This window comes from Polypterus senegalus, chromosome 12, assembly GCF_016835505.1.
Source record: "Polypterus senegalus isolate Bchr_013 chromosome 12, ASM1683550v1, whole genome shotgun sequence".
In the NCBI taxonomy this organism is placed as follows: Eukaryota; Metazoa; Chordata; class Cladistia; order Polypteriformes; family Polypteridae; genus Polypterus; species Polypterus senegalus.
The window spans coordinates 121,097,816-121,121,760 of record NC_053165.1 but is presented as its reverse complement, the minus strand read 5'-3'; the positions used below and the strand labels follow the sequence as shown (position 1 = coordinate 121,121,760).

General features: G+C 37.1%; 1 protein-coding gene and 1 long non-coding RNA gene across 5 annotated transcripts in view; one reads left to right on the top strand and one right to left on the bottom strand.

Annotated features, from left to right (window-relative positions):
* sema4ba (sema domain, immunoglobulin domain (Ig), transmembrane domain (TM) and short cytoplasmic domain, (semaphorin) 4Ba) overlaps window positions 1-23,945 on the top strand; it is a 274,559-nt gene that overhangs the window by 70,977 nt on the left and 179,637 nt on the right. For 2 of the 4 annotated variants that reach the window (XM_039773328.1, XM_039773329.1), the window contains exon 1: window positions 8,235-8,453. The exons of the other annotated variants lie outside the window; for them this stretch is intronic. The gene's annotated coding sequence lies outside the window, so the exon portion shown is untranslated. Of the gene's footprint in view, window positions 1-8,234; window positions 8,454-23,945 lie in introns of those variants that run through there. 4 annotated transcript variants of the gene reach the window in all.
* Window positions 829-8,126, bottom strand: LOC120541573. The gene is made up of 3 exons (XR_005636034.1): window positions 7,972-8,126; window positions 5,902-6,011; window positions 829-2,332 (listed from the first exon to the last, which is right to left on the bottom strand). It is a non-coding gene; the product is annotated as an uncharacterized LOC120541573 (long non-coding RNA).

The following is a 23,945-nucleotide window of genomic DNA, read 5'->3' as shown; positions in this document are numbered from 1 at the left end:
CACTGGCAGCCATGCACGCCCAAGCCACCACACTGCCTCCACCGTGTTTTACAGATGATGTGGTATGCTTTGGATAATGAGCTGTTCCACGCCTTCTCCATACTTTTTTCTTGCCATCATTCTGGTAGAGGTTGATCTTGGTTTCATTTGTCCAAGGAATGTTTTTCCAGAACTGTGCTGACTTTTTTAGATGTTCTTTAGCAAAGTCCAATCTAGCCTTTCTATTCTTGAGGCTTATGAGTGGCTTGCACCTTGCAGTGCACTTTCTGTATTTTCTTTCATGCAGTCTTCTCTTTATGGTAGACTTGGATATTGATATGCCTACCCCCTGGAGAGTGTTGTTTACTTGGTTGGATGTTGTAAAGGGGTTTCTCTTCACCATGGAAATGATTCTGCGATCATCCACCACTGTTGTCTTCCGTGGACGTCCAGGTCTTTTTGTGTTGCGGAGTTCACCAGTGCTTGCTTTCTTTCTCAGGATGTACCAAACTGTAGATTTTGTTTTATTCATTAATTTATTTTCTGAACTTTCTTATTCCAATAAGAGGTCATGGATAATTGAACTCATGGAATGCAGTAAAAGATTAGATAAAACACTTTTATTGTAAAATAAATGTCCCAGTCATGCTGTGTATGTATGTATGTACATGCTGTTTTCTCATCTTAATTTCTCCTACAATATTAACCACCCAATCAAACTTTATTATATATATGGTATATCACTGAGCGCTATATTATCTCTATATATATTTAAAATCCAACGACTGTCTTTTCACAAAAGAACTATTTAATGGATTTAGATCAGGTTTTTTCTATAATTTGCTTGAACATTCTGGTTGATTTTGCGACTTCTCTCATAATTCGGTTGTGGCGCCTATTTATTTGCACGAATCCAAGAGCCAGGGGTACCTCAAGAATAGGGATCTGGAGCGGGGCCATCCTCACTCACATGCCGGCCTCTGTTCGAGTTGCTTTAGTTCTCACCACATGTTGGAGCGTACCTTGCCTTAGCTAGTGATATCTGTTTATTCAGCAGACATTATCATCTAGAGATTGGCAAAGAGTAATGTTTGACATTTTGAGGGAGAGATCACAGCTACACGTTTTTTACTGGGTACCTGCTCATTGGCAGAGATATCATGGCCACGTGATCTTCTCCCCAAGCGGGGTCGCTATCCCATTAGAGCTGAAGACGATAAGACAAAGTGACAACGTTTGACGTTGGAGTGTACCTACCTTCTGCTTGGCCAGAGACACCTTGCCAACTTTTTACACTTTTGGCAAAGAGATCACAGCTACATTCCCGCACCTGATAGCAAAAGCAAACATATTGTATATCAAGAAGCCCTCGGATATGAAAGCTATCATTATAAATTCTTCTCACTATAAACTATTACATTTTTAAAAATTTTTTTTATTGATTTCTAAAGTTTGTCCTGTTTCACTACTATGCAGGCGGAGCCGCACAGAACAGCTAGTTCTATATACGGTGCAGCAATTAGTCCTGAATTCTCACAGCTCTATGCTTGGCTACTTTCTGAATATTTTTCCCCAAGTACTTAGTTTTTCCTTCCACATCTTAAACACAGGTAAGTTATGTTAATTAATGATTCTAAGATGGCCAAGTGAATGTGAGAGTGGATGTGTGCATGTGCATGTCCTTTGATGGATTGACACCCTATACAGGACTGGTTCATTTTTGTGTTGATATTGCAACAAAATATACTTGCTCCTCTCAACCCTAACTTAGAATATGCAGGTTAGAAAATACATGGATATTATTGTGCACCTGTGTTACTCAGTTCTCAGTGCAAGTTACTTTAAGCTGCCTGATTGCTTTGTTTCATAATATTGTCATTTTTAAGGGTGCTCCAAAAATGAACTTCTGCAGCTCCATGAACAATACAGACAATAACTGAGTGCTAATGTCCCTTAGCTCTTTTGTTTTCCACCTGCTGACGTGTGGGATCTTAAAAGAGTTTGTTGGTGACATACTGTGCTTTGAGAATTGTGACAGTTTAAACCATACAAGCCAGGGAGTGGTATTGGCTTGACAGCTGCAGTCAGCCCCCCTGAAGTCTCATGAGAACAGTGTTAGAGAATCTGACGAGTTTGCTAGAAGATCATATGCAAAGCTAGAAAAAAGAATTCTTCTTCACAGAAATATCACAGCACTCTTTCAGATCTTCTTTCTTCAAAAAGGCAACTTCATTGATAGGTATTCATGCATTAGCGACTAAATTAGACGATAATATTTACTGTACATCTGTAAATATCACTTGGATTGGCTGACTGATGATCCTTAACCAGTCCTCTAACCTTCCTTAAGAGCCTATAACAAAAAGAACGGAGAATAGTAAACCTGAATGATAACAGAGAGTCTAATGTGCATAATTAAACACAGCTTGCTTGTTTTTGCTTAATGGTACCATCATGAGTAGCCTGGTGTAGTTTGTCCAGATTGCTTTCATAAAGTACACACATAATGTATGTGATAATGCAGAGGTGTCTATCACATATTCTTTAAAGCCACAGGTGCACAAAAATGTGCAAAGTTAGTCTTTAATGACTTTTGTTTCTTTACTTGTCAGTGACAAGTGCTTTCAGATTTCAAAAGTTTGAGTCTATAATATCATCTATTTTTGCCTTTTTAAAAATCCAGTTCATAAGTCATTCATTAGTTATACATTATGTAGAGTCTTGTTACTAAAAAATCAAGATCAGCTACAAATTATATTTTTTAAATTATTATTCTGTTTGTAAAGAAGGCAAAATGGCCTTAAATTTGGTAAAGATACTGTTGTTGAAATGTAGATAAAAGAGAAATCCAAGCATCACTGAAAAATGTTTTCAATAAAACACTCAACATACAAATCAAGTTTTAAACAAATACACCAATTGTATATACCCTCTATAGTGAAGCAATGCCTATCCCAGAAACAACAGGTATAAGGCAGGAACCAACTTAAGACTGAAGAATGGAAATCAAGCATACACTCATACCAGGTCAATTCACGGTCACCAATACACTTAACAAGCCTGTCTTCAGCCTGGGGGAGGGAAATCAAAGTTTGTGGAGGAAAGCATAGGAATCATATGAATGTATACCAACCAACCTTTAATTCAAACAAGTACTATTAGATGACATTACTATCTGCTGTGTATTTAAATAAATAATAAATACTTTTTTGCAATATAAATGTATAGAGCATGTAGATCACATTTGTTACATTCGATTTGGTTTGTGTGTTTATGTGACTTAAAATTATATCTCAAATATAGGCTAGTACAGCAGCCTTATATCTCTAGGAGAGTAGGTTTAATACTTGCCCTTCATACAGTCATGTGGAATTTGCACATTTTCCCTTTTACTACAAGGGTTTTTCTCCTGCACTCTGGTTTTCCTGCCACATCCAAAAGACTCACATGCAAGGCTAATGTATAGGTAACTCTAAATAAATTGATCTGATATGAATACGAGTGTGAGCAATTGATAGATTAATGAGTCTTATATGAAAAAATATGTATTAAAATAAATAAACACATCACTTCATATTTAATATACAGTGGTGTGAAAAACTATTTGCCCCCTTCCTGATTTCTTATTCTTTTGCATGTTTGTCACACAAAATGTTTCTGATCATCAAACACATTTAACCATTAGTCAAATATAACACAAGTAAACACAAAATGCAGTTTTTAAATGGTTTTTATTATTTAGGGAGGAAAAAAATCCAAACCTACATGGCCCTGTGTGAAAAAGTAATTGCCCCCTTGTTGAAAAATAACCTAATTGTGGTGTATCACACTGGAGTTCAATTTCCGTAGCCACCCCCAGGCCTGATTACTGCCACACCTGTTTCAATCAAGAAATTGCTTAAATATTAGCTGCCTGACACAGAGAAGTAGACCAAAAGCACCTCAAAAGCTAAACATCATGCCAAGATCCAAAGAAATTCAGGAACAAATGAGAACAGAAGTAATTGAGATCTATCAGTCTGGTAAAGGTTATAAAGCCATTTTTAAAGCTTTGGGACTCCAGCGAACCACAGTGAGAGCCATTATCCACAAATGGCAAAAACATGGAACAGTGGTGAACCTTCCCAGGAGTGGCTGGCCGACCAAAATTACCCCAAGAGCACAGAGACGACTTATCCGAGAGGTCACAAAAGACCCCAGGAAAACGTCTAAAGAACTGCAGGCCTCACTTGCCTCAATTAAGGTCAGTGTTCACGACTCCACCATAAGAAAGAGACTGGGCAAAAACGGCCTGCATGGCAGATTTCCAAGACGCAAACCACTGTTAAGCAAAAAGAACATTAGGGCTCGTCTCAATTTTGCTAAGAAACATCTCAATGATTGCCAAGACCTTTGGGAAAATATCTTGTGGACTGATGAGACAAAAGTTGAACTTTTTGGAAGGCAAATGTCCCGTTACATCTGGCGTAAAAGGAACACAGCATTTCAGAAAAAGAACACCATGCCAACAGTAAAATATGGTGGTGGTAGTGTGATGGTCTGGGGTTGTTTTGCTGCTTCTGGACCTGGAAGGCTTGCTGTGATAGATGGAACCATGAATTCTACTGTCTACCAAAAAATCCTGAAGGAGAATGTCCGGCCATCTGTTCGTCAACTCAAGCTGAAGCGATCTTGGGTGCTGCAACAGGACAATGACCCAAAACACACCAGCAAATCCACCTCTGAATGGCTGAAGAAAAACAAAATGAAGACTTTGGAGTGGCCTAGTCAAAGTCCTGACCTGAATCCAATTGAGATGCTATGGCATGACCTTAGAAAGGCGGTGCATGCTAGAAAACCCTCAAATAAAGCTGAATTACAACAATTCTGCAAAGATTAGTGGGCCAAAATTCCTCCAGAGCGCTGTAAAAGACTCATTGCAAGTTATCGCAAACGCTTGATTGCAGTTATTGCTGCTAAGGGTGGCCCAACCAGTTATTAGGTTCAGGGGACAATTACTTTTCACACAGGGCCATGTAGGTTTGGATTTTTTTTCTCCCTAAATAATAAAAACCATCATTTAAAAACTGCATTTTGTGTTTACTTGTGTTATATTTGACTAATGGTTAAATGTGTTTGATGATCACAAACATTTTGTGTGACAAACATGCAAAAGAATAAGAAATCAGGAAGGGGCAAATAGTTTTTCACACCACTGTAGAAAGTCTTGTGGGGTCACAGTTATTCTTCTCATGTCTCATCTTTTCTGAGTATAGCAGCTTTTTTCTGAATTAAAAAGATATGAGGATTCCGCTAATCAAATTGTCTCCTGAAGTAGTGAGTGTAGGTATGTAATTGAGTGAATCTGCCCTCCAATAGAATGGAAGTCTTTCCAGGACTGATTCCTGCCATGCATGTGTTGCCAGATAAATGAATGAAAACTGAAATTCTGCAAACTTCTTCTGAACCTTTCAAAAAAACCCTGTGTTCAGTCATGTTTCTTCTCTGTGTGTGGCTACACCTGTCCTTACTAATTGAATTATTAAACCCACATTGCCAACTTGACCTCAACCCCCATCATCAAATTGCAAAAGACAAGTTTAGCTGAAAACAATAACAATTTAGCAATTAAACAATTTAGAAAAGGGTATAACTATAAATGCAACTGGAGTCAGACAACTGATTTATTTATTCACTGGAAACCTCCTTAATGAATGGAAACTGACTGAAATATAAATATTTGTGCATAATCTTTGCCTGTTATTTTGGTCATTTAACCATCATAGATACTGTAAGAGTTATTAGCTATTTTCAGAGACAGTTTTTCTTAAGGATTCTTATAAAATAGAACAGAGGAATTGTTCCTAGGCTGTTAGAGTTGGAAAGGAAATATGGGTGACAATTTCTACATGTACAGTAGCTGTTCTTAAACTTAAAACTTACGTTTTCGCAGCTGTGGATGTGGAACAAGTTTGTCTTAGGGGAGACTTAGTGTTGGCAATCATCTTAAGTGTATACATCTTTGAAATGTGAAAGAAGAATTCCAAGAGATCCTGGAGAGAAACCCTCATAGATATGAGAAGAGTTAAACTCCAGACAGATAATTCCTATCCCTATAAAAGCACTAACAGGCTAAAAACAATAACCTGTTAGCCACATCACTACCTTAAGAAAAAAATCAAAACAAAACAGGATTCTACTGCAAAAAATAAAAGAACAATTTGAAACAAAATGCTACACTTCTTTATTTACTTTTTCAATGAAGATTCAACAACTATGACTGAGGCAGTGACTTTGGATGCCTTACAGATCCAGTGCCCTGAGTTAGAATACAGCACTTGCTGTCCATGTGAAGTTTGCATGTTCTCTCCATAGGTGTTTGGACTTTCCTCCCATCCCCAACATTTACACAACTATAGTTTTATAAAACATATTCTTTATAGAAAATGCACATGTATTAAAAAATATGCTTAAATCCAGACACATTTATCCAGGGAAGAGTAATAGAGAATCTGAGCCTATTTCAGCAAGATGGCCAAAAGAAAGAAACCGGCTCTGGATATAAGGATAGTCCATCACATGCCATACTTATCTCTTTGCAGGACAGAATTGATGACCAATTTAGCAGCATTTCTCTACTGTGTCAGGCGGAGAAAAATCCATGTTCCACATACAGAGACCACCCTTTTTCAAGGCAAATTTATAAACTTAATAATTCAACTAATACAAGTTCATATTCCTTTTGTATTTTCCCTGTCTTTCCTCTGCATCCAGCTTCTCTTTCAAATTTTTACCAGTGTTATCTACACTTATTAATGACCTGCTCTGTAAGATGAAGATAATTCTCTGATCTATTTTAGTGTTAAGGGTGAAAGTTCAGAGTTTTCTCATCTTACAACTTGTCTGTGAAATTAAAACCTGGATGGAATATAACTCTTTAAAATTAAACAAAACAGGGGCCATGCCTCTTGCCACTAAAGCTTATCTTAAAAAAATGAGTTCCTTTTCGATTACTCTTGATGATAACATTAGATATTGTATTTCTGCTAGGAATCTTGATGTCATTTTTGTCTTATTCTACCCACGTGGATCACATTAAAACCTTTCTTACTTCCACACTTGCAACACGACCTGTGTTCGCTCGTTCCTCTCCTTTTCTGATGCTGGGATACATGTTCAAGCTTATATTAAATCCTGCATCAACTACTGTACTGGCAGGCTCTCCTTCCAATCTTTTATCAAAGGTTTGGTTCAAAAGTCTGGACATATCACACGCATCCTGTTCCACCTTCACTTGCTTCCGGTGGGTTAAATATAAAATTTAAAAATATAAAATTCTACTACTGATTCAACAAAAGCTTTAAATAGCCTTGGACCGGACTACATTAGTAACCTTGTCCATCACTAAGCTCCTGTTTGCCCACCGAGGTTCACTAATACTGGAAATCTACTAGCGCCCCCGAATACCTTCTGCTCTATTGATAATAGCGCCTTCAACTGTATTGCACCCAAACTTTGAAACGACCTACCTAACTAAATAAGATCAGCAGGCTCATTTTTTCAGTGAGGCTTTTAACTTGCCCTGATATTCTAATCCTTTCTCTCAGTTCACTGCCCCTGTGCAGGTAGGTATCCAGATCACATTATTTGTGCATGATTTTCTTGTAGTATTTTTTATTTTAATTCGGGTTTATCGTCTCTAATTTTAATTCAAAGCATTACGTTTCCTGTTTTTATCTTTACACAATATCGTATAATCCTTGTTTACTTTGAATTTCTGTGAAGCGCCAGGAGCATGGGAAAGGCTCTATAATATCAAAGCTTCTGGTGTTGTGTGGCGACAATACTGCCGTCAGAATGTCATTAAATAATTTTAAAATGTATGCATTCGTATAGAACAGTTATTAAACATGAATGCATTATTAAAATACCACACACTTGGCTAATATAAAACGCATTTTCTGACGTGCATAAATCTGCATGAAAAAATGTAAACTCTTTTTTACCACCTACCCTTTTCGTACGTTAACATAGTCGTGCTTCTTCGGTTCCTGTACAGTTGCTTGCAGGAATAATACAGGTAAACATTTTAAAAGAAGTAGCACATTTATTAAATGTGAAAAAAATATGTTCGCAAAAGTGCGAGCAACACCGTATGGTAATTTATAGATTACGAGTCAGCAGTAACTGTCGGAGTTTGTTGGGTGGGCGGTCCCATTGTGACGCTAGACTCCGCCTGCGTCGTATCACCGCCTTCAGGGGCGGTTCTCGAACGATCGTAAGCGTACCTCTGGAGGGTTCGTGCTTACTCGCTGTTATTCCGAGTTATTTGTGTGGAGTTTTCGTCGTGTTTTCTTACTTTCCTTTGGATCTGAAACCTGTACCTTCGGCGACAAGCATTATCGAGTGGAGGTGTATTCGCTATAAATCCGGATACGTGGGTTTAATTGCGTGTCTGATTTTTGAGTAGCAATTTGCAACGCCAGTGAACTGAGGTAAGTTACTGTGGAATGGCAAAGGTGAATGTCCAGGTGTACATCGAGGGCGGAGGTGAGGGGCGGCTTCCAGCGTGCCTCGGTTTTCAGAGCAGTCGCCTTTGGTTACACTGGACGCTGACAGGTTTAACACGGGCGGTGCATCGAGTACTACTATGCTTAGCACATGAGGTGTTCGGTATAAACGGCATGACGATGTGGTTGAATCTTACTTAACTGGGTGTTACTGTATACTCAGCGATGTCCCCTGGGTGTCGCGTTTGTCGGCTTAGCTCTCGTTGAACTGGTTGTGCCATGCTACATTTTAAATCATTAATCAATTTTGACATGCGCGATAACGGACAAAAGCGCCGGAACCAGTGAGACAAAAGAGTTGTTAGCACCGTCCCTGTATGTGAAGGGCGCTATAAATAATACAGTAATAATGATCTGAGTGGCAGTGATATGGGTTTGGGAAAAAAAAGTTTATCTTAGAAAACATTTTTATTATTGTTCGGATCTTTTCACAGAGGAATATTTGTCTCCGTTTGACAGCTTGAGTTAAATGAGTCGTCACCTTGTTTCCGGTTCAGAGGTAGTGACTGTAGCTCCTGGAAAACACATTCGATACGACACCATTGCTATATTGGGACAACAACGAAATTTAAGGAAAGCTATCTTGAAAATCTTAGACTTAAGAGTCTCCGAGAGCTCTGTTTTCGGCATTATCAGTTGCTGTGGGACAGTCTTTATTTTATTCATTATGTCCAGGAATACTAACGCTATTAACACTGAACTTATTGAAACTTAAGAAAATATTACGTTATCTGCGATTTACTTTTTATATTTCACCGATTATTTTTAGAATCATTCTTGATTTATTTAATACATAAATAAGCCTAGCTATTGTATCCTTATTTTTTATGAGCAGTTATCAATTTTCTCGGGTTCTCTTAGGTATTAGAAGAAAACTATTGCAGACTGAGTAAAGCTGTGAACTTTGGACTCTATTTTAATGTCAGCACTAGAGTGTATGTCAGGAGCTTAACCCTGTTTTTTTGCCCTGTCACCACAGCCTGAAAGCATGATGATCCTTTTATGCTGACTTTGTTCAAATTACCTAATGCAAATGTTTCACAAAAAATATAAATGTCACTAAGCAGCATGCAAAAGAAAAAATATAACCAAAATCCGCAGCCCACTTTATTAACCACATTCTTTTATAGTTTTACTGTACTGGCTTAACACAACAGCTGACTACATTCTCCAACCTGTTGGATGGTGCTGACAATAGAAGTGTTAGCATCTGGGTGCTGTGCGTATCAGATCCAGGCTATCAGTCACTGCTCCTCCTGTGCCTGAAGCCATTGCTGCCTGGACACTCTTCTGACTGCCAGCTGTCACTTAAATTTCTTCTTTTGTGATACCAGTACAGAGAGGATCATGTTAATTTTAGAAAGCTTGCTTTTGTGTTGACTGTCCTTTAGTTTGTGACTTTGAGTATGCATTCCTTCTTTGATATTTAAAAAATTTAGTGGCCCTTTCAACTTTTTTATGTAAATATATACAGTATGCACTAATAGAATTAACACCACATTTATTATGTAATGTTTAGTTTGGGAGGCAGAGCTGTAAAGAAAAAGTAATCCAAAATTAATCAACTTTATATCACTGCTAGTTTATTGTATTTGTTTGATTATTTATTTTAGTCATAATAAGGTGTGCATCAGCTAATAACTTACCTGCTGTACTCCAACAGTCTACATGTAGACAGAAGCACACTTCATTACTTTTTTATAGGCTCCTTGCAATACCATTTAGTCTCTAAGTTCATTTGTAGCTGTCTTTTTTTTCTTTGGTGGCAGAAACTATGAGTTAGTCACTTATGGCTATGCATTACAAATTGCATAGGCTGATTGCCATGAGACTACATTTGTTGAAAAAGGATGGAATGTAGATACATAGATTTATGTATACATTCAAGTCAAGGTGCATTATGTGCTTGTAAATAAATGTATTTATTTCAAAGTTTAATCACTTAGATTACTTGAGTCTGTACTTGTTTTATGCTACTTTCTGAAGATTACTATCATATGTCACACTTCCGGCGAATCAGTAATGTTATCAATCCAAATACAAATGTTTAACCTCTCTTGGGCATGGGAGAAATTTTGTGTTTTAGGAAAGTGCGGTTAAATGTATTCCTCTCCAAAGCACAAGTGAAAGTATGGCATACATGGTTTGTAGTTAAAGACAATGGGTGTATTTTTGTTTTGTCATTTTAGGTTTTCCATGTTTCAGATTTCTTCATTGTAACCTCGAGCCCAGTTTACAATCATTGCAGTAAAATGTCAGTTGTAGTTAAGTATTAAACCAATGGTGGTTGGTTTGCATTACCTGGCCTTGGATTATACAACTCTGGCATGTGCATTTTTAAATAACAACACAAATGACTTACTAGAGAATGAAGTGTGCTTCCTGTCTTTAGTCATAAGTATAGTGAGCAGAATGAAGGAAAGTCTGCTTGGTGCCATTAATTTAAATAGAAATAATTTGATGCAGGAGCTGAAAAAAGATTTTTTGGACTGCAGAATAAGTCTAGGGTAGAATTAAAATTGTGAGAGGCCCCCGAGTAATAGTCACTTCAAAAGTGAAAGCATAACGCATCTCTTATAAACACCCTCCTGTATTTGCATCCTTCTCAGAACAGGTTTCTTCAATTCATAAATCCTACTAATCCAATTTTTTCGGTGGCTGTTACCACAGTGTAGGAAATTCCTTTCTGTAGATTTTGATTGCAAGGTGCAGGAAGACAGCAGTTTATATCTCCTGTAAACTTTCCATTGATACATGTTCCTTAAACAAAGATGTGATTATTTTCTCCTGTAGTCAAATTCTCAATTAAGAGAAGTTCTTAGGAGGGTGAGAGAAATTACATTTCTACAAAATATTACAAATATAGGATTTAATTTCACTGCTTTACAATGGAAACATTTCAAACGAGATAGAATGGGTTTTTAAATAATTTCTAAAATATTCATCAAAGTAATCCAAAAATATTTGGAAAATGCACATTCATTTCATTTTATACCTCGTACTTAGATGATAGCTTTGAGTTGACAGGATGCTGAGGAGATTGTAGGAATTATATTTAAATAATGTTTTATGTATGTGGAATGAAGTGTTGTCATTATTATATAAAATGCATTGAGAAAGCAGTCTGTGGGTTGCAGTGTTATAAAGAAAATTTGGATAAAACAAAATCAAGGTGTAAAAGATTTAGAAAATGTTTTCCTTTCATCACAACCCAAATTGCAATAAAAAGAAATCTTGCTAGTTTAACTCCATGTTTATCCATATGAATCTTTTATTTTAAAATATTCTTAACTAGTATTAAGCATTAAAGTACCTTTACATTCCTCTGACTTCCTTGCTGTAGTTCATGGTAAATAAGTTGTGTCTTTGAAGAGCAGTAGAAAACACAACTCACCTTTATCCAGTAAAAGCATTTGTTCAATATGTCTATAAAGTATAACAAAAGTCAGAAAAAATGCACAGCTCTGAACAGCACTAATGTCCATTCTGGGTTGGTTCCTGACTTACCAGTGATGCTTTCCAAAAAAGCTATTTAATTTCCATGGCCAACTTTTGGATGAATTGAAATCATGAAATGGATGGTTTTATTGTTAAAAATGTGGACCTGGCACAATCTCTAAAAATACATTTAATGGTCTAGAGGAAAAGAGGAAGGCCTAAGAGAAGGTTTATGGATATGGTTAGAGAGGACATGCAGGTGATGGGTGTAACAGAACAAGATGCAGAGGACAGAAAGATATGAAAGAAGATGATCCGCTGTGGCAACCCCTAACGGAAGCAGCCAAAAGAAGAAGTGTGGTTACACTTACTTTTTCTAAAATAGGACTTTTTAAGGAGTTATATACTTTGTTAATGTAACAGAACCTACCAATATGTTTTGACTTTCATCTATTAAAACTGCAACATTAGTTAGTGGAATAGAACACGTTGAAATAATTCAACAATTGTGAAACTCTGCCACTGATATGTGTCATTTTGATCTGAGTTATACTCTATCTCTTGTCTTTACAAGTGTGAATTCTTTAGTGGGCAGTGATAAGAATCTAGGATTTTGGTGCTTCATTTGAAAAATATTTTAATAAAATCTCAAAAGGATCGATTGGAATCACCAAATAACAAAGCAAAGTCATTAAGATATGTAAGCATTAGGTAAGCAGAGGTAATGTGACTGTGCAAACAGTTTGGACTTGATTAACTTTTTTATTTGCACATTACACCCAACTTTATTTTTGATTAAGAACAAGAATGGTGCTGTAACACAGTGGTTCTTACATATTGTACATTACAATAATACATCACTTTTCATCTCACTGTGCCTGCTACCTCAGAGTCTGTGTTTATACTGTTAGCTGGTTCACCCTTGCACCATAAAGTCACTTTGTATATGACAGCAGAAATAGTGATATATAGTTTGTATTGGCCAGGTTATATTAATTTTTTTTTTAAATCTCGTAAAAGGATCCCATGGTCCCAGATTTTATGACAGGATACCCTGTGCATGAATAAACATTCTTTATGTATATCTGGAATTTTCTGTTTGTGTGTGACATTCTTTGTTTATACTGGGTTATTTTAAGCAACAGTGGAACTTCTTTTGCTGGCCTGTATATATAACATGTTTTGCTGAAGTGCATATGAGGTCAAAATAAATTCAGTACTGGATTTTATTTCTTATGTCATATAAGTAGAATTCTAATTCTTCTTTTATGTGCTTACATAATTAATAAAAAATGTTATATAAGAAACATTGTATAAAACATCAATACAACATAAATGACAACTTGAGGGCAAAAATGCATGCTCAGCTCTTTTGTTAAATAAGTGTTTGTGCATTGCCTCCAATACATTTTTGATGTTATGTGTAGGTTGCTTGATTTAAAGCCCAAGAAATCGTCTGCGTTGCTTGATACTTACAGGTATCTGACATCCCTTTCCAAAACCATCCATGACTATCTCCCAGGGACTGTACCCCCTGTCTCATGATGCTAATTGCCATATTATTAAGGTATTTGGTAAGGGTTTTTTTGATTGTTCATAAAGTACCTGTTTATTTTTAGTTGATTTGACACTCTGGCTGTAGAGTCCCCAGTGCATGCCATATTTAGTGACTGCAGTTGCTGGATTTGATCTCTTTGCCTTGAGGATATCTTATAAGATGAGTAAGAATTGCAGATAGTGGAGGATTACATAATGTACTCATGATGTTTCAGCACACTTTCAAATTTCCAAAATATGACAAGCTTGCTGCACATTGATAACCAATTGACAGGTTGCCTGACAGCACCGGTAGATATATGAATGTTTTCTTGCTATAGTGAGTTTAGCCTCAGTCTTGGCCCATACTATTCTTTTGTCTATTTTGTTGTGGTATGACAAACACAAGATACCAAACAGATGAGCCTCTGTTTAGGTTGTGTAGTCCAAAATACCCTATTTCTTTGCTTTGTAATTCTGGCTAAGCACTTCTTACAAGCAGTAGTCATCTCTCTTACAAGCAGAAGTAATTTTTGACTTAAGACAATATTTAATTGGTTTGAGTTTAACAAGGAAAGTCGCAGATTGTCTTGGGCAGATGCTCCAACTTTCCTCTGGTTCACTAAGGTTTTGAAAATGAAGGCTACATCTGAGATCTGCTGCAAAAGTCAAGTAATGTGACAAGGCCTTAAGTAGCAAACTGTTTCAGTTTATTGTGAACTGCTGTCCCGCTTACAACATAGTGTTTTAAAGATTTGACTGCAATCAAATCCAAAGGTAGTTTGTTAAAGCTTATTAAACTGGAGTCTGCTGATCTGAATGCAGATGTTTTTCCATTTATTACATGGCATAATATGTAGAATAAAGCAAAAGCAAACTGTTAACAATGGAGTGAGATGTGAAGTGGCAGCAATTTTAGTAAATCATTTTAGTTGTAAAGATTTTTTTTATAAGCAGTATATTTAGATTGCCTCTAAGAGCATTTTAACCTTCCTCTAATTATTAAAGATTTATTGGTGATGGTGATCTTATTGATTTTAAAGATTTTAAAACATTCATTATTTCTATATTGGCATGTAGACCCTTAATAAGTTAAAGCTGCCTGGGCTTTTTATTTGATTCTTTGCCACTAGTATGTTTGTTTTGAGGCTGTAGCACATTTCCCTTATATGTTTTTATTTATATGTAAAATGGCGCAAATTCTCCCATGCATTTGTTTTTTTTTTTTTGAACTTGTATTTTCCATTGGGGAAATCAGGGAAGGTAGAGCCTTTCCTGGTATTACTGGACACAGCTATCCCAAATCCCATTTTATTTCCATCACAACACATGCTTTGATTTGGACAATTGGAGTATACCCACATTAGTTCAGGAAGAATGTGCAGACCCTACAAACTTCGCCTTAGCTAGGAAGTGAATCTTGGTATATATGCAATAAAATGTTCAGAAAATGTCATCAGGTACACTAGCATTGAAAAGTTTGGGATCGCCCAGAAATTTTTATGCTCTAACAAGAACTGATACATTTTATCAAAATACAATTGCATTGATAAAAAAATATAGTCAACACACCATTATTTTGGCAAATGGCTGTTACTGCTTGAAATATCTACAAATCCCCCTTTTCAGCAGCCATTACTCCAGTGTCCTAATGGTGACCTCTTTTTTGATCATCCTTAAATAATCATGTTTAAAGTACTGATTGGTTGTGAGAAAAACTTTAATTCTGTTACTGTGTAAAGTTTTAAACTTCACCCATGAAACCATCACAGATGAGAGAACAAAAAAAAAAAACCTTTCTTTCACTCAATCTCTTATGTTTCTCTCCAGATTTGATAAGGCTGGACAAAAATAACAAAAATGTCACATGAAAAGGAATTTTTTGAAGTAACAACATCACAATTACAAATGCAGCTGTGAAGATGAGCCATATTGGATTGATAGCTCATTAGCAATATGCATCAGCCATAAAAGAGTTCTGAAAATTAGCACTTTGATATGTGAGTTTTTAAAACAATATGAGACAAATAAGAGAGTTCCGAAGAGGTCAAAAGGTTAGTCCTTGAATTGCAGGTGCATCAGTCTCAAAAATAATAACGATATTTCATATATTAAGAGTAACAGTGTCAAAAAATGGCAGCATATTTCAAAAATGTGCAAATTGCAACAGTTAAATTAAGCAGGGTTTGAAACAGGTACTGTATAGATAGAATCGTCACAGAGAAGCTGCTAAATGCCACACAAGTAAAACATCAAAAATTACTCCAGAATTAAATCAGCATCTATGTGACCTTGTCTCAACAAGTAATTGTACATCCTGCACTTCCCAAAGCTGGGATTTATTGCAGGTTTGTATTTGGAAACTGCTTATTTCCAAATCCAGGCACAAAGACCCTTAACCTGAGCAATGCAGAAAAATTAATATTGCCTGTTGAGTTCGTTTTCACCGTCTCCTATATCAGGACAGTCTCACGTTTGGGCAAAATCAGGCGATATCTTCAATCCGCAATCCTATTGCCCAATGCTAAACAAGCATTTATAATAGTATCCTTGGGTTTGTTGACTGGTCTTCATGGTTGCATATCTACCAAGGATCATAAAGCCATTTTGGAGAACGAGGTGCACCTTGTGCTACAAACACTTTTGCCTCATGATATTCACATATTTTTGGAAGACAAGGGTCCTATAAGACATGATGCTGAAATGGGTGGTTTCAAGTACCAAGATGAACTCAAATTCTTTACATTGTCTGTAAAATTACTTTTTTGTTGTGAAAAATGATACATTATCCAGCTACACACAGTTCAGGAGGACTTGAATGACTGTATTCTGAAACATAGTGAAGTTGTTCTGTAGGTAAAGGATTTTCCCATTATTACTTTCTACTGCTACTTCTGTCCTTGGTGTAAACTATTGTTAGGTGTTTCCATTATTTTGTCCACCATGTATAAGATAACATGACAGTGGGATCTACAGTGCATCCGGAAAGTATTCACAGTGCATCACTTTTTCCACATTTTGTTATGTTACAACCTTATTCCAAAAATTAAATTCATTTTTTTCCTCAGAATTCTACACACAACACCCCACAATGACAATGTGAAAAAGGTTTACTTGAGGTTTTTGCAAATTTATTAAAAATAAAAAAAATGAGAAATCACATGTACATAAGTATTCACAGCCTTTGCTCAATACTTTGTTGATGCACCTTTGGCAGCAATTACAGCCTCAAGTCTTTTTGAATATGATGCCACAAGCTTGGCACACCTATCCTTGGCCAGTTTCGCCCATTCCTCTTTGCAGCACCTCTCAAGCTCCATCAGGTTGGATGGGAAGAGTCAGTACACAGCCATTTTAAGATCTCTCCAGAGATGTTCAATCGGATTCAAGTCTGGGCTCTGGCTGGGCCACTCAAGGACATTTTACTGAAGCCACTCCTTTGATATCTTGGCTGTGTGCTTAGGGTTGTTGTCCAGCTGAAAGGTGAACCGTTGCCCCAACTTGAGGTCAGGAGCGCTCTGGAGCAGGTTTTCATCCAGGATGTCTCTGTACATTGCTGCAGTCATCTTTTCCTTTATCCTGACTAGTCTCCCAGTTCCTGCCGCTGAAAAACATCCCCACAACATGATGCTGCCACCACCATGCTTCACTGTAGGGATGGTATTGGCCTGGTGATGAACAGTGCCTGGTTTCCTCCAAACAAGACGCCAGGCATTCACACCAAACAGTTCAATCTTTGTCTCATCAGACCAGAGAAGTTTGTTTCTCATGGTCTGAGAGTCCTTCAGGTGCCTTTTGGCAAACTCCAGGTGGGCTGCCATGTGCCTTTTACTAAGATGTGGCTTCCGTCTGGCCACTCTACCATACAGGCCTGATTGGTGGATTGCTGCAGAGATGGCTGTCCTTCTGGAAGGTTCTGCTCTCTCCACCGAGGACCTCTGGCGCTCTGACAAAGTGACCATCGGGTTCTTGGTCACCTCCCTGACTAAGGCCCTTCTCTCCCGATCGCTCAGTTTAGATGGCCGGCCAGCTCTAGGAAGAGTCCTGGTGGTTTCGAACTTCTTCCACTTCCGGATGATGGAGGCCACTGTGCTCATTGGGACCTTCAAAGCTGCAGAAACTTTTCTATAACCTTCCCCAAATTTGTGCCTTGAGACAATCCTGTTTTGGAGGTCTATAGACAATTCCTTTGACTTCATGCTTGGTTTGTCCTCTGATGTGAACTGTCAGCTGTGGGGCCTTATATAGACAGGTGTGTGCCTTTCCAAATCATGTCCAATCAACTGAATTTACCACAGGTGGACTCCAATTAAGCTGCAGAAACATCTCAAGGATGATCAGGGGAAACAGGATGCACCTGAGCTCAATTTTGAGCTTCATGGCAAAGGCTGTGAATACTTATGTATTTTCATAATATATTATGTGCTTTCTCAATTTTTTTATTTTTAATAAATTTGCAAAAATCTCAAGTAAACATTTTTCACATTGTCATTATGGGGTGTTGTGTAGAATTCTGAGGAAAAAATGAATTTAATCAATTTTGGAATAAGGCTGTAACATAACAAAATGTGGAAAAGTGATGTGCTGTGAATACTTTCCGGATGCACTGTATATGGACGTGAGAGAGCTAGTGAAAAAGAAGTGGGCTATAAGGTAGACAAAATAAAACCTTTTAAGTTTTGTTGTAAAATGTGGTTGAGTCTAGAAATTAATATGCAATTGAGCAAGAAATAATTTCAAGCCATACATCCCAAAATATTTTGTCTGCACATGTCTTTTAAAGTGAATCGGTACTCTTTCATTTCATTTGTCAATCTAAAACCTATTGTTTGCAGTTTTAGCTGTGCAGGAATGATACTGTATACTACTGGATTTGTGGCTAGTGCTTCTGCCATACAATTCCAGGTGCCAGGGTTATTTAGTATGTGTTTCACAGTTTGTAATCTTTACAGCATGATTAATTAATTGAACAATGCATCCTGTATTTGTATCAGATAGATATCAGATAGAGAGGAAGAGGGTCAGATGAATGCAGGTGCACAGGACCTGCAGAAATGAAATGAAACAGTGACAGTTTTAAAATGTAGGCAGAGGCGATGGCATGGCATTGCAGTGCTTAGTGCTGTTGCCTCACAGCTCCAGAGACCTGGTTAGCATCTGAGTGGAGTTTGCAAGTTCTCCCAATGTCTATGTGAATTTTCTTCAGTTACTACTGCAGGCTGCTGTTCACTATAGAAAGGTGCTATATAAAATACGGGATGTATGTTTGTCTATTCATGCTATTGCTGTAACATTGTTATGCAAGTTATTACAGTGGAGTGTTTCAATATTTTTATATCTATACTAATAAAAGGCAAAGCCCTCACTGACTGACTGACTGACGCACTCACTCACTGACTCATCACTATTTCTCCAAGTTCCCGTGTGGGTAGAAGGCTGAAATTTGGCAGGCTCATTCCTTACAGCTTACTTACAAAAGCTGGGCAGGTTTCATTTTGAAATTCTACGCGTAATGGTCATAACTGGAAGCTATTTTTCTCCATATAATGTAATGGAGTTGAGCTGGATGGCCGTGGGGGGGCGGAGTTTCGTGTGACATCATCACGCCTCCTACGTAAGTACGTAGAGAACAAGGAAGACCTCCAAACAGCGCTGAACAAAAAACGCCATTTCACAATTGAGAAGGCAGAAAAAGATTATGAAGCAAGTGATGCATACAGGCGTATTCATAAATACAAGCATATTCATAAGTACAGCTACTGCGGAAACAAAGCACGGCGTGAACCGTAAGTTTATACTTTGTATTAAGACACACTCCTGCTGCCGTTTGTCATGCCTACGGTGAATGATGGTATTCGCGAGATACAAGTTTACTGAGAAGACACGAGGTATAAACGAGACTGTGGATCACTTTGTAACGGAGTTAAAATTGCTGTAGCAAGAAACTGAACAAAACGTTAATGTTTTACTTTTAATAACTTATAGACTACATTTTATTTTTTCCCTTGCACTCAGTGAGCGAGGCCAATGCATATTCATAAGTGCAGCTACTGCGGAAACAAAGCACGGCGTGAACCGTAAGTTTACATTAAGTTTATAGACACTCCCGCTGCCGTTTGTCATGCCTACGACGAATGACGGTATTCGCGACAAACAAGTTTACTGAAAAGACACGAGGTATAAACAAGACTTTGGATCACTTTGTAACAGAGTTAAAATTGCTGTAGCAAGAAACTTTTAAGTGCCGGGTCTTAGCTAACATTAAATAAAACATCCTCCAAATACGAACCTGATTGCAAGAAATAATGATGATCAGATCCTTGATGACAGCAACACTCACAAAACAATTACTGTATATTGACAATCATGTTACGTTATTTTTAAAATGTTCCCTTTTCTTTTTCATAACTTCTTTAACACACTACTTCTCCGCTGCGAAACGCGGGTATATATATATATGTATATATATCCCCCGATCTACATACTCTCAAATAGACAAGCCACACGCCGTGGCGCAATGGTAGAGGCTTCGCCTCTAGCGCCGACATCTGAGGTTCGATTCCCAAGAGGGGATGCACTGAGTATGTACGTGCGATTCCCGATTCATTTTACCCTTGTGTCCCCTTGGTCTGAGACGTATGAAAAAATATGCGGTTAACGCAGAATCATGTTACGTTATTTTTAAAATGTTTCCTTTTCTTAGCACAAGCACAACTGAGAAGCTTCGATGCATGTACTCCATAACACGTTAAAAAAAAATAACGCATTTGATCACACTTTCAATTCCAAGCAAAGGGGAACTTTTGTCAATGCATGATTTCCTGGTACATCAACAGTAAATTAATATAAATAATATACATATACAAATAAACAAAAATATAAACGTATATATTTCATTTTATGGTAAACGCAGAGTAGGCTAAGCACACGTGATGACGTGCGCGCCCTCGCCTCTGTTACGGCTGCCTATCTGGCCAAAAATTATAATAATTGAACAATATGCCTGCTCCTGGAAAGAGACATCAACAGTCCGGTGCCGAGAAACGAAAGGAAAAAAAAAGCCCAAGATGAAGCCCGTGCATGTACCCAAATCTCTGGATTGCTCTGCTCATAGCAGTGATGCTCTCTGTAACTGTTGCCTCTGCTGAGCGAAGTTTTTCTAAAATGAAACTCATCAAAACGTACTTGCGCTCATCTATGGCACAAGAGCGCATGAGAGGTCTAGCAATTGTCAGCATCAACTCTGAATTAGCAAAGGCTTTATCATATGAAGAGCTCATTTGCGACTTTGCCTCAAGAAAAAGCAGAAGTGTGCCTTTGTAAATTTTGAACTTTGGAAAGCGCCAGCAGATGACAATGTTAATTTTATTTCAGTTTATCATTGTTTATTTTTTTATTATAAATGTTTGATTTAAAGTGTAATTTTAGTATGTATTTTTTGCTGTAGAGCTACAATTGTAATTTATAAATGATACAATTTACTTATGTATTTACTGTCATTTGAATAGAGTTCTATTTTGGCCCCTATAGTAGGTGTTTTTTTATTATTTTATTTTTACTTCCGTAATATTTGGGGGAGGGGGCACAAAATTAAATTTCTGCTTAGGGCACCCATTTGGCCAGCAGCGGCCCTGTACATCGATTACATTGATGCACACATCAGAGCTACAAAAATGTTCAGAATAAAGCGTGTTCCTACGACTGATCGGAGGAAAATTTCATTTCAAAAGACTACCCGACAGAAGCCTTGATAAAAGCATGGTTTTCTACACACTGAAAAGCAATGAAAATTAGATGCATTACAGAAAGCGGACTTTGTGGCTCTTACTGGGGATCATTGGACTTCCGTGACCGTTAGTAATTCTAATTACATCTAATTACAAAATGTTCAGTGATCACACTGTTTTAGCCTAATGTACAAAATAATTTTGGCTAAGGTTACTCAGAGTTTAAAGATGAAGCTGGTCAAATTACCTTTTATGTTTCTGCCTTATTTTTTTAAGAAGAAAAACTGCACTTTATGTTGAAATTTTGGTTATTATTATTTAAAGACAATACCATTCTGAAAATGTACTTAAAATACCACTTTATTTTTAAGTCTGCCCAATTTTAGCCAGGGATGATATTTTTGTTTTCTGTTTTGAATTGAAATGCAGTTTAAAAGCATTTTTTTTCAGAAATTAAAAGAGCTTGAGTTTACAATATTCATGTCCATGTCTATTATTTGATTCTGTAAGCCCACTAAAACCCTTTTAAATTAAAAAAAAACATTTGCGATTTGGGGCAAATTTTCATGTGTGATTACATACGATTAATCAAGATTAATTATTACACATCCTCTAATTAATTAGATTATTTTTTTTTATTTACGTCCCACCCCTAATATATATTTGTAGATTTGTATATATATATGTGTATATATGTAGATATGTATATATATATGTATATATGTGTGTGTGTGTGTGTGTATGTGTATATATATATATATATATATATATATAGATATATAGAGATATATATATATATATATATATATATATATAGATATAGATATAGATATAGATATATATAGATATTAAGTGCCTTGAGCATGGGAAAGGCGCTATATAAATAAAATGTATTATTATTATTATTATTAGATATATATAGATAGATATAGATAGATATATATAGATATATATATATAGATATATATATAATGTATGTATATGTGTGTATATATCTATACTAATAAAAGGCAAAGCCCTCACTGACTGACTGACTGACTCACTTATCACTAATTCTCCAAGTTCCCGTGTAGGTAGAATGCTGAAATTTGGCAGGCTCATTCCTTACAGCTTACTTACAAAAGTTAAGCAGGTTTCATTTCGAAATTCTACATGTAACGGTCATAGCGATTCGATAACGGTCGACAACGTCCGCCATTGTTGAACTTTCTTATTTATGGCCCCATCTTCACGAAATTTGGTAGGCGGCTTCCCTGCGCTAACCAAAACCGATGTACGTACTTATTTCGGTGGTATGACGCCATTGTCGGCCGCCATATTGAATTTTCCAAACTTCACTAATTCTCCAACTTCCCGTATAGATAGAAGGCTAAAATTTGCAAGGCTCATTCCTTACAGCTTACTTACAAAAGTTAAACAGGTTTCATTTCGAAATTCTATGCGTAATGGTCATAACGGTCAACAACGTCCGCCATGTTGAACTTTCTTATTTATGGCTCCATCTTCTCGAAATTTGGTATGCGGCTTCCCGCCACTAACTGAAACCAATGTACGTACTTATTTGGTAGTATGATGCCACTGTCGGCCGCCATATTTAACTTTTCAACAGTCTTTTTGTACTTATGGGCCCATCTTCAAGAAATTCTATCGATCAAAGAACTTTCACTTACCGAGTGGTTTCCATGCCCGGAGATACCACCTACCTTTTCCATTCTCTTTGTTACATATTGCACGGCCATATCAGGATCACTCTTGATATCCGGAGGAACATTCTGTCTTATGTATTGAATGACTGGGACAGGTTCAAGGTGTGGACTGATGACGGTACAGGAGATAATTATACTACACAGGAGCACTAGAAGAGTGAAATGCTTAAGCCCTTCACCTATGGTTCTGCATGTGAGTTGATGGCTGCCGCTGAATTGTTCGGTTGTCGCTTTCAAGTGTACCGAAATGGCCAAATATTTTATACCTTTCGACAACCGCCAATGCCTCTTGAACATCTTAGATTCACAGGTGACAATTTCAGTAGTGGACACTTTGATGTTTATGAATGTTTAAACTCTCAAAAGCTGAATGTGATTTTATCGATGAAACCGGTTGTGTGCTTACAACGCTTGACAGATGCCAAATGTCACTTCAACACAACAAATCCTGCAAATTCCGTCATAATTGAAACAAACCATGAAACTCAAACCGATTATGACAGCAGCAATCCAAGCTGTGAGATTGAGGCAAGATTACTGTTCACATGGCCAACTGTAAGTTACATGCTCAAGAGTAAGCTCAGCGCACAGCTTGGTCATGTTACAACCAAAGGGGCCGAATTGACAACATGGTATACAAAGAGATCCTTAACAAATAATTATTGGCATATTGTCCCACAGTTTAAAAAGGTTTAATTTTCTTCTTAATAAAAATTTGAATGCAGTGCTTCACCACTGCGAAGCACCGTTATTTTGCTAGTGTATATAGTGCTAGTGTGTGTGTGTATATATATATTTATATATATATATATTTATATGTGTATATATTTATATATATATATTTATATGTGTATATATTTATATTTATATATATATATATTTATATGTGTATATATATATATATATTGTGGCCTGACGGCTGGAGCCCGGCGGGGGCGTAGGAGGACGTGAGGAGGGCTTGTGCCTCCTCCAGACCGCGAGGGGGCGTCCGTCCTGGTTCTGTTGGGGGC